Here is a 12,037-nt window from a genome sequence, read left to right on the forward strand (position 1 = left end):
TTACTTGCACACACACACACACACACACACACACACACACACACACACACACACACACACACACACACACACTTACACACACACACACACACTTACACACACACACACACATACACTTACACACACACACATACACATTAGTAGCAAGGACAGCCACATCATATTAAGTTTACATTGATTGGACAAAATAATTGTTGGTATCTTTTAGTTGAGGCTAAGCACAGGTGATTAGTTGAAGTTGAAATGCTGCTGGAATAGTGGGGGCAGCTCCTGTTTTCTTTGAGACTTGCGGTAACTCTCCTTGGTTCTAAATCAATAGTTGTTTAGTAGTCTGAAAATGTCGGAAACGTTGCCTTGCTTGACCATGCTGTAGGTCATGTAACTGTTTGTTACATGCAATATGTTTTGTGGACTTCACTGAATAGATGTTGCTCTCCACTTTTGTAAAGAAACAAAATGTGTGGTTAAAATTATTCTGCCACTGTCTTCTTACTGGCTCGGTTTTAGGCCTGTATATCAGGGTGTCAATTCATATGCCTTAGCAGGTTATAATACAGTTTTATGGCTATATTTGCACACTCACACACAAGTACAGCAGCATGTACACACACACACACACACACAGACACACACACACACACACACACACACACACACACACACACACACACACACACACACACACACACACACACACACACACACACACACACACACACACACACACACACACACACACACACACACTATGGTCAGTCATCAGAGAGGATACTACACGTTATATTTTTGGATTTGTGGGATAAAACCAAAATGGTTCCCACATGTCAGTCACTTTAGTCTCAACCTAATAACATCCTGGTTTCCTCCTCAGAGTTGATTAATATGGTGACGGTTTAGAGATAGGAGGTTTTGATAAAGAAATCTGATTAACAGAGGTACTGTTTTGGTATATTGGTTTTATTGAAGAGATCTAATCAAACATGACAAGAAATTTATTATTTTGCAAATGCAGCATGGGAATAGCTTTTTAAAATGAAAAACTCAGTGCCCCCCTATACAACAAAAATATAAATGTCACAGTTCACTAAATATTTTAAAGGCACTATGAAGGGCAGTAAGATGCTCTGCACCAACAATGAATAGTCACTAGTTTTTCGTTACCTGGATGTGTCCCAAATGTCTCCCTATTTCCTATATAGTGCATTACTTTTCATCAGAGCACCATGGACCCTGGTCAAAAGTAGTACAATAGGGAATAAGGTGCCATTGGGATGCAGACCCAGATAGCATACCTTATTCTCCCTAAAAAAAATGTAGAACGATTCACAGACACGTATTGTACACACATCTGCAATGCATATTATGAATATGACTACTGCATATATTTCATGCTAAAACAAATACAATAACTAATGTGTATATAAAATACATACGTGTGCACTTGAGATAATATATGCATTGCTGCCGGAAGTTGTTTGTCGGTGGGGGTGCTGTGATTTTTTGTTGGGGGAAGGTTATATATGGCTATATCAGTCCGCTAATACAGGACTAGTAAAGGCCCAGTGGACTACTTTTGTGAAAAATGTTAATTATTCTAATTTTTTGTTAAACAATTTTTGTTTTTATTATTCTTTTTCAGGGGATGCTGCAGCACCCTTAGCAACCCTGCTTCCCACGGGTATGAATACATGCACATGTACGATTACTGTGCAGTGCAGTGTGCACTTACAGTGCCTGCTCATAAAAAAAATTCACGAGCAGATATACACACATGCTGGACACACATGCTCTGACTCGGCATGCTCAGTGGCTGCAGCTTGGAGCTGGAGCGGCTGGGATGGGAGGGGGGAGGATAAGAGAGGAGGCGGAGGAAGGAGAACAGCCAGGGTTGGAGTCCCACACAAGGGGAGCTAGCCAGTGGAAAATAAACCATGTTCATTGCAGTGTGCCTCTGTTAGGAGAGTGCTTCTCTCTCTGTGGCTCGCTCCGTTTTCTGACGACTTATAGAGAGCGTGTGTGCAGGCACAGGCCCTTTATGTGCTCTCTGCTCTCTCTGTGCTTTCTCTCTTTTTTCACTTTCTGTTTATCATGACTATTTTGTCAGGAGCTGGTTGAGAGAGACTTGGCAGGAGAGTGGCAGAGCTGGATTTGTGCGAAAGAACAACCGCAGAAAAGAAGTGCATAGAGAAGAGTTTGTTTTGAACTTTTCTGTCTTCCAGCATGAGAAGATGGAAGTCTTTTGAAGAACAAAGAGATAAAGAGGGACTGAAAGATGTACGGCCTTCCAAACAACAAGGTAGGAAGTGCATTTGACATCGCACAGGTTTGTTTCTGTGTGAATGTGTTTGGGGGTGGGGAAGGAGGAGTGGAGACAGACTAATCAAATTTATTCAGAATATTCATTTTTCTGAGACAAGTTTAGAACACTTTGTACAATTGTGACGTGTTCCCAGTGTTCACACGTATAAAGTTGGTATGCTTACTTGTGTATGCACATTTGTATGTTAAGGTGTGTGTGTGTGTTCTCCCAGGGCATGCCTGTGCCACTTTGTGTTCAGACATCCAGACGTCTCACGCTTACGGAAATAGAGACAAACACACACCACTGTCTCTCCAGTCACTCCACGATGTACTGAGTGAACTCCAGGGAAGAGTGCAGAAACCTTAGTGAAAGAGCTTGGTTGGACAATGTATTTGCCTGCCCTGCCCAGTGAGAGAACACCGGAGTAGTCTTCAATAAACAGTTTTCAAAAGACACACAAAGAAATTCAGTTAGTTATCAATAACATTCTACAGTTGATCAATCTTTTATTGACACACTACATGACCAAAAGTATGTGGACATCTGCTCGTTGAACATCTCATTCCAAAATAATTTTCCATTAATCTTGACTTGGTCCCCTCTTTGCTGCTATAACAGCCTCCACTCTTCTGGGAAGGCTTTCCACTACATGTTGGAACATTGTTACCGGGACTTGCTTCCATTCAGCCACAAGAGCTTTAGTAAGGTTGGGCAATTAGGCCTGGCTAGCAGTTGGCGTTCCAATTCATCCCAAAGGTGTTTAAGCTCAGGGCTCTATGCAGGCCAGTCAATTCTTCCACACCAATCTCGACAAACTATTTCTGTATGGACCTCGCTTTGAGTATGGGGGCATTGTCATGTTGAAACAGGACAGGGCCTTCCCCAAACTGTTGCCACAAAGTTGGAAACACAGAATCGTCTAGAATGTCATTGTATGCTGTAGTGTTAAGATTTCCCTTTACTGGAACTAAGGGGCCTAGCCTGAACTGTGAAAAACAGCCCCAGACCTTTATTCCTTCAAACTTTACAGTTGGAACTATGCATTGGGGCTTGTAGCATTCTCCTGGCATCCGCCAAACCCATATTCGTCCGTTGAACTGCCAGATGGAGAAGCGTGATTCATCACTCCAGACAACACGTTTCCGCTGCTCTTGAGTTCAATGACGGCAAGCTTTACACCACTCCAGCCGACGCCTGGCATTGCGCCTGGTGATCTTGGCCTTGTGTGCGGCTGCTCATCCATGGAAACCCATTTCATGAAGCTCCCAACGAACAGTTCATGTGCTGATATTGCTTCCAGAGGCAATTTGGAACTCAGTAGTGAGTGTTGCAACCGAGGACAGACAATTTTTATGCTCTATGTGCTTCAGCACTCTGCGTTCCTGGTCTTTGAGCTTGTGTTGCCTACCACTTTGCGGCCGAGCCGTTGTTGCTCCTAGTCGTTACCATTTCACAATAACAGCACTTACAGTTGACCGGGGCAGCTCTAGCAGGGCAGAAATTTGATGAACTGACTTGTTGGAAAGGTGGCACCCTATGACAGTGCCACGTTGAAAGTCGCTGAGCTCTTCAGTAAGGCATTCTACTGCCAGTGTTTGTCTATGGAGATTGCATGGCTGTGTGTTCGATTTTATACACCTGTCTGCAATGTGGTGGCTGAAATAGCCAACTCCACTAATTTGAACGGGTGTCCACATACTTTTGTATATATAGTGTATATTAAGATGCTATTCGTATGCTCGAATATTGTCTTGATATTTGGCTTTTCATGTCATTATTAATGTGGTGTCTGGGTATTTCACTTAGGTTCAGGGAGTTTATGAACTCCTTCGTCTTTCGGTGTTTGTTTTTAGTCATTGCCAGCCATAAATTATGGTGCAATGATGTGAAATGCTTGTTCTCTTTAAGCTTTTTACTGGTGGTTTAGAACTAATTCATCTCTAATCTAATGTTGAGGAAGTCCCCTGTTTGTTATTAAAATATTATGTTACTGTTATAATCATTTATATTATGATATGAGGTGTAGCTTATAACTGGGATGTTGGACTAGCTAGTGTCACAGGATGATAACTGTAGATGTAGTGTATCAAAAACACAATCAATCAATCAAATATATTTTATAAAGCCCCCTTTACAGAAGTGGTGGTCGCAAAGTGCTTCACAGATACCCAGCCTTAAACCCCAGATCAAGCAATGCAGAGGCAGAAGCACAGTGGCTAAGAAAAAACATGTCTCGTAACACACGAGACATGCGTGTTGTCCTAGTGGGGTGGTGTGCATTCCAAATTTTACATGTTTTTTTTTATTACGACATTTGATTAGCAAACTGAATCCCGTGGATTAATTGCTGTTTGTGTGTTCACTAATGTTTCCAGTGACTGCTGTTGTACATAAAAAAAATATATGTATATATTTTCGATTGTCATAATGTGTAGCATATTTACACTCTCTGTACCCAACATGATTGTATATTTCATGACATTGCTAAATGGTGTAGCAGAGGGATTCAAAACACACTTGGTGACCAAAAGGATATCCTGCCGGGGAACAGACTAAAATAGCCCCCCCCCCCCCTTCTATTTTTTCAAAGATCTGAGCAAAGATAGGTCCAGCTGGGGAGTATTAACCAATGTGAGTTTCACACAGCCTTTGAACCACATCCCAGTGAACCCATTCACCCTCACAGAACAGGGGGGGGGGGGGGGGGGGCTGAGAGAGAGAGAGACGGCATACATTTGACAAGTAAGAAGAGAAACAGAGAGGGCGACAGAGATAGGGGAAGCGAGAAACAGAATATGTAAAAAATAAGGGTTGTGTGGGGTGTTTAAAAAGAGCGAGAGATCCAGAGAGAGAAAGAGATAAAGAGGATGAGAGTGAGCGTGAGAGACTGAGAAAAAGAGAGAGAGGGAGGCATGTTTCAGTGCTCTGACTGCATGCCTGACGTTCTTAGTAGCTGACCTCTATGGAAAATAACAACCAAGGTCACCTCGCCATGGGCACTGGCTCTGGATGACTGACCACTGATGTTGCCATGGAGACGCTCAAGTGGAAAAGTCTCAGATCGACTTGACTTGTGTCACTCTGGTGCTTTTAGTGTATCAATAATGTTGTTGAAAAACATATAAAAATAACATTGTTTAGCAGTCATTCAAATGTCGCCAACCGACTCAGACTGACTTGACTTGTGTTACTCTGGTGCTGTTGTGCGTCAATAAAGTTATTTATCGGTTAACTGTACAACTGACATGAACACTGTTAAACTTACTTGACTTTTGTCACTCTGGTGTTGTTGGGGCTGTTGTGTGTCAAAGTGAATCAGATTGATTGTTCATCACTTACTAGTGTATTTGTTACAATTCGGATGCTCTTACAATTGGGGATGATATCACTACTCTAAAAAGGGAACTACAGTAAACACTATCCTACTGATTAACATGAGTCCATCTCAGCTGTGGATGTGCTCTTCTTATCCCTTTTTTACTCTTTTGGACTGGTGTCTGCACTATCCTCCGTCGTTAAGGAGTGTTTAAGATTGATTTATAAAACATCTATGTAAAAGACTCATTCAAGTTCTGAGTCAAGAGCATAGTGCCTGCCACAGCTGTATTACTGAAAAGATAAATACAATATCATGGTGTAAAAGATGTCTGCCTACTTTGAATAACAATGGAGTCCTTTGGATTCATTCAATGTTGATCAATTGAAAGGTGTCCACAATCTATTTTCTATGTGGATTGTTTATGTTGAAAGGCATCTGTATTTGCCTGTGGAAGGGAGGGTGGAGGTTTTAGCGGAGGGAAAATTTCCACAGACGCCCTGATGTGCCAGAGTAGCAGATTTGGGGGGTAGTAGCATTAGGGTCAGAAAATCAGGTTACGCCCTTTTGTGTTCTCAAATCCTGCCTCCGGGGTCACTGCCGATGATGACGCATCACAGGGTCAAAGTTTAGAGCCAGAGGTAGTCAGTGGAGATAGACGATGCGAGGCCATGTAGGCATTAAACTGATCCATATTCAGAGCCAGTCGTGACATGTGGCTTAGGTCTGAAAAGGTCATTTGATTTGTGTAGACACAGACCATTTAACAAACGTTTCAGGCCTAATCCGTAAAGAAACAGGTTGAAGGCAACAGTGGCAATGAACGGCTCCATCCCAACCTTCAGCTCTGTGGAAAGAGTATGAGGACTGGAGAGAGGAATTAGACTCCAGAACACAGGTTCAGAGTTAGAATGACTGTCAGCCTAATGATACTAATTTACCATTTCAAATCCTTAAGTCTATTGACTCACACGCCAGTCAATCTAAGTAACATGATAAAAACATTCCCAACTAAATCTGTCAGTTTGATCCAGAGATATCTGTTTTTTTGTTGTTGTTGCATGGGCTGCGTCTCAATCCACCTTCTCTGCCTATGTCGGCCTTCCGCATCTGCGGGGGAAAGGGGAAAAGCTACAGCGCTGTTTGTCAGATCAGGAGAAATCGGTTTTCTCATGAAAACGTCTGTAGCGCCTCGATGGAAAGGGGACATTCTCACGAACATGGTGGTGTTCTCCACAAATGTCAAGGGACTCATCCGAAAGGAATCAGATACCGGTTAAAACAATTATTGGAAGTATGGAGGTAGTGGTATCCCGATATAGGAATATCTTATATCGGATATCTTATATCGGGATATAGGACAGACACTCCAAAACCTCATTCCTTATTATTTAGTTTTGACTGTCTGTTTTGCCATTTATGAATGTGTTTTCAATGCGTTTCTATGGACTATAGTAGTAAAGGACAAATGTTGTATATATTTGTTAAATACTTACAGGGGTTCTAAAATTCTAAATAAAATAGCTCAATGATCCATGGTATGACCATTTCTTTTTATTCCATATGCTAGTTTACTATAACCTGCCTTTTTAAATAAGCATCACCTTGGGAAAAGCATATATTCTGAGACAAATATATAAAGACGTTGTCAAGTTAAGTGTTGGTCCCATGTTTCATGAGTTGAAATAAAAGATCCCAGAAATGTTCCATGAGCACAAACAACGTATTTCTCTCAAATATTGTGCAAAAAAATTTATTTATATCCCTGTTAGTAAGCATTTCTCTTTTGCCAAGATAATCCATTCACCTGACATGTTTGGCATATGAAGAAGCTGATTAAACAGCATGATCATTACACAGGTGCAACTTCTGGGGGCAATAAAAGGCTACTCTAAAATGTGCAGTTTTGTCACACAACACAATACCACAGATGTCTCAAGTATTGAAGGAGCGTGCAATTGGCATTCTGACTGCAGGAATGTATACCAGATCTGTTGCCAGATCATTTTATGTTAATTTCTCTACCAATGTCATTTTAGAGAATTTGGCAGTACATCTAACCAGTCTCATGCCAGCCCAGGACCTCCACATCCGGCTTCTTCACCTGCGGGATCATCTGAGACCAGCCACCTGGACAGCTGATGAAACTGTACGTTTGCAAAACCAAATCATTTCTGCACAACCTGTCATAAACCGTCTCAGGGAAGCTCATCTGCGAGCTCGTCATCCTTACCAGGGTAACCGACTTCAGTGGGAAATGCTCACGTTCGATGGCCACTGGCACGCTGGAGAAGTCTGCTCTTCACGGATGAATCCCAGTTTCAACTGTACTGGGCAAATGGTAGTGGATGGCATCGTGTGGACGAGCGGTTTGCTGATGTCAATGTTGTGAACAGATTGCCCCATGGCGGCGGTGGGGTTACGGTATGGGCAGGCATAAGATACAGACAACGAATACAATTGCATTTTATTGATGGCAATTTGAATGCACAGAGATACTGTAACGATATCCTGATGCCCATTGACATGCCATTCATCTGCTACCATCACTTCATGTTTCAGCATGATAATGCACAGCCCCATGTCGCAATGATCTGTACACAATTCCTTGTAAGCTAAAAATGTCCCAGTTTTTCCATGGTCTGCATACTCACCAGACATGTCCCCCATTGAGCATGTTTGGGAAGTTCTGGACTGACTTGTAGGACAGCGTTTATCAATTCCTGCCAATATCCAACAATTTCGCACAGCCATTGAAGTACAGTAGGACAACATTCCACAGGCCACAATCAACAGCCTGATCAATGCAAAGGAGACATGATGCAAAATGGTGGTCACACCTGGTACTGACTGGTTTTATGATCCACGCCCCTACCTTTGTTTTTAAGGTATCTGTGACAATACGGATGCATATCCGTATTCCCACTTATGTGAAATCCATAGATTAGGGCCTAATTAATGAATTTAAATGGACTGATTTCCTTATATGAACTGTATCTCAGTGAAGTCTTTGACATTTTTGCATGTTACGTTTATATTTCTGTTCAGTTTAGATGAGTGGAACTTTAATACAAGAAGAGCATAATACCCTTTTAAAATGGAGAACGTTGAATAAATTGAGTGGCACATCAGTCCAACCAAAAGCTTTTTCTGATCAGAGGCTGGAGGGGAGGGATCAAAAGGATAGATTCAAACTGTAGTAAACAAGTGACTGTTAGTCAGGACAACAGTTCAAATGGTTATAAACTCTGCTGAAATGCACTTTGAGTTCTGTCAGCTCCTCTCTTTCCATTTTTCTCTGTCTTCTCTCCCCTTCTCTCCTATCTTCTCTGCTGCTTCCCTTTTTCCCTTTTTCCTTATAATCATCTCACTGCCTCCTCTTTTTTATGGGGAGAGAAAGTCAAGTTTCACGCCTGAAGCACTCATCCGCTGACAGCATCAGCCAACTGTGGTAGGATACACACGGTAGATGAGAGTATTTGTTAATGCTAGTGAAGATAACTAATCCTCTTCATACAGTACATGTGGTTTTATGACCCATCGGGATAGTTCAATACCGCATGCATGTGTACACAGCGGGGAGTGAATGCGCAAATCATCTGTGTGTGTTTGTGTGGGTGTGAGAATACAGAGTGCTTGTCCTGTGTGTGTGTGTGCATGTGTGCCAGACAGTGTGTGAGTGGGTGTATAGGGGACTGATCCAGTCCTTTATGGGGCAGCAGTGTGCGTGTGCTGCTGTCAGGGCTGTAGCCGTGGGCAGAATAGAGAAGGCTGGTCTGAACCTGCAGGCTGGGATTTTGTTAGGTAGGGTAAGCCAGCCCCTCATAAAAGCAACAACTCTAATAAACTAACCCCTGCTGGACCACACGCCCGTAGTCACTAGTTAAATATGGCCTCTCGGGCCCCTTCACTCCCTGGCCCCTTCGCTCCCTGGCCCCTTTGCTCCCTGGCCTCTCTCTCTGGCCCTTTCACCACCTGGCCCCTTCTCTCCCTTGCCCATTCTCTCCCTGGCCCCTTCTCTCTCTGGCCCCTTCTCTCTCTGGCCCCTTCTCTCTCTGGTCTCATTCTCTCTCTCTTCATTGGCCTCTATTTCCCCTCTCTCCCTCTGCCCTCACCTTTCTTCCCACTCTTTCCTCTCTCTATCTCCACCCTTTCCCCTGCCAATCTTCTCTCCCTTCTCCCTTGGCCTCTATTCTCCCTTTCTTCTCTTCCCACTCTTTCCATCCTCTCTCCCTACCCTACAGGACCTTTCTTCCCTGCCTTTCCTTTCTAAATATGTTCTCTCACATACCCATTCTTTTTCTCAACCTTCTTTCTATCTCTCTCTTTCTCTTGCTTACCCTCTTTCCACCTCTCTTAATTTGTTCTAATTTTATTTCCACAGTCAGTCCCCCTTCCCACTGTTTCTCTCCTCCTCTCGCTCTGCTATAGGGGTGTTTAAAAACACAGGCAAAGAAATAGAAAGACCAATTCTCAGGTTGGTCTGCTTCCAAAATGGCACCATATTCCCTACATAGTGCACTACTTTTGACTAGATACTTATGGGCCCGGTAAAAAGTAGTGCACTACATAGGGAAGGGGTTCTTAAACCTTTTCAGCCTGGGACCCAAATATGAAATTCTTTGTATTCCTGGGATCCAAGCTTAGGAAAATATGCAACTATATGTAAATATCGGTACAGTACATATGAGATGAGTAAAGCAAAAATATGTAAACATAATTAAAGTGACTATTATTCCATTATTAAAGTGGCCATTGATTTCAAGTCTACATGTATAGGGCAGCAGCCACTAAGGTGCAGGGTTATATAACCGGATGGAAGCTGCCTAGTGATGGCTATTTAACAGTCTGATGGCCTTGAGATAGAAGCTGTTTTTCAGTCTCTCGGTTCCAGCTATGATGCACCTGTACTGACCTCGCCTTCTGGCTGATGGGCGGATGAACAGGCAGTGGCTCGGTTGGTTGTTGTCCTTGATGATCTTTTTGGCCTTCCTGTGACATCTGGTGTTGCAGGTGTCCTGGAGGGCAGGTAGTTGGCCCCCCGGTGATGCGTTGGTGCAACTTCTGGAGAGCCTGTGCATCTGTAAAAGTTTGTGAGGGTTTTAGGTGTCAAGCCAATCTTCACCACACTGTTTGTGTTGGTGGACCATTTCAGATTGTAGGTGATGTGTACGCCAAGGAACTTGAAGCTTTCTACCTACGCCACTGCTGTCCTGTCGATGTGGATAGGGGTGTGCTCCGTCTGCTGTTTCCTGAAGTTCACGATCAGCTCCTTGTGTTGTCGACATTTAGTGAGAGGTTGTTTTCCTGGAACCACACTCCCATGGCCCTCACCTCCTCCCTGTAGGTTGTCTCATCATTGTTGGTAATCAGGACTACTACTGTTGTGCCGTCTGCGAACTTGACGATTGATTTAGAGGCGTGCATGGCCACGCAGTCATCGGTGAACAGGGAGTACAGGAGGGGGCTGAGCACGCACCCTTGTGTGGCCCCTGTGTTGAGGATCAGCGAAGTGGAGATGTTGGTTCCTGGGGGCGGCCCATCAGAAAGTCCAGGACCCAGTTGCACAGGGCTGGGTTCAGAACCGGGGCCTGAGTTTAATGATGAGCTTGGAGGGTACTATGGTGTTGAATGCTGGGCTATAGTCAATTAACAGCATTCTTACATAGGCATTCCTCTTGTCCAGATGGGATAGGTCAGTCTGATGGCGATTGCATCGTCTCTGGATCTATTGGTGCGGTAAGCAAATTGAAGTGGGTCTACAGTAAGGTAGAGGTAGAGGTGATATGATCCTTAACTAGCCTCTCAAAGCACTTCATGATGACAGAAGTGAGTGCTACGGGGCGATAGTCATTTAGTTCAGTTACTTTTTGGGTACAGGAACAATGGTGGACATCTTGAAGCAAGTGGGAACATCAGACTGGGATAGAGAGAGATTGAATATGTCCGTAAACACTCCACCCAGCTGTTCTGCACATGCTCTGAGGATGCGGCTATGGATGCCGTCTGGGCCTGCAGTCTTGCGAGGGTTAACATGCTTAAATGTCTTACTCACGTCAGCCACGGAGAAGGAGAGCCCACAGTTCTTGGTAGCAGGCCACGTTGGTGGCACTGTGATATCCTCAAAGCGGTCAAAGAACGTGTTTAGCTTGTTGGTGTCCGCGACGTGGCTGGTTTTCCCTTTGTAGTCTGTGATTGTCTGTTGACCCTGCCACATACTTCTCGTGTCTGCGACGTTGAATTGTGACTCTACTTTATCTCTATACTGATATTTTTCCTGTTTGATTGCCTTATGAAGGGAATAACTACACTGTTTCTATTCGGCCATATTCCCAGTCACCTTGCCCTAGTTAAATGCGGTGGTTCGCGCTTTCAGTTTTGCAGGAATGCTGCCATCTATCCACGGATTCTGGTTAGGG

The 12,037-nt window shown here is 43.6% G+C and overlaps 1 long non-coding RNA gene across 1 annotated transcript in view; it reads left to right on the plus strand.

The window, feature by feature from the left end:
- The first annotated feature begins 1,884 nt into the window (after positions 1-1,884).
- LOC139419633 (uncharacterized) overlaps positions 1,885-12,037 on the plus strand; it is a 46,042-nt gene continuing 35,889 nt past the window's right edge. Inside the window, exon 1 of the long non-coding RNA XR_011635422.1 lies at positions 1,885-2,296. This is a non-coding gene — a long non-coding RNA (uncharacterized lncRNA). The remainder of the gene's footprint in view (positions 2,297-12,037) is intronic.

Source organism: Oncorhynchus clarkii, chromosome 10, assembly GCF_045791955.1.
Source record: "Oncorhynchus clarkii lewisi isolate Uvic-CL-2024 chromosome 10, UVic_Ocla_1.0, whole genome shotgun sequence".
NCBI lineage: Eukaryota > Metazoa > Chordata > Actinopteri > Salmoniformes > Salmonidae > Oncorhynchus > Oncorhynchus clarkii.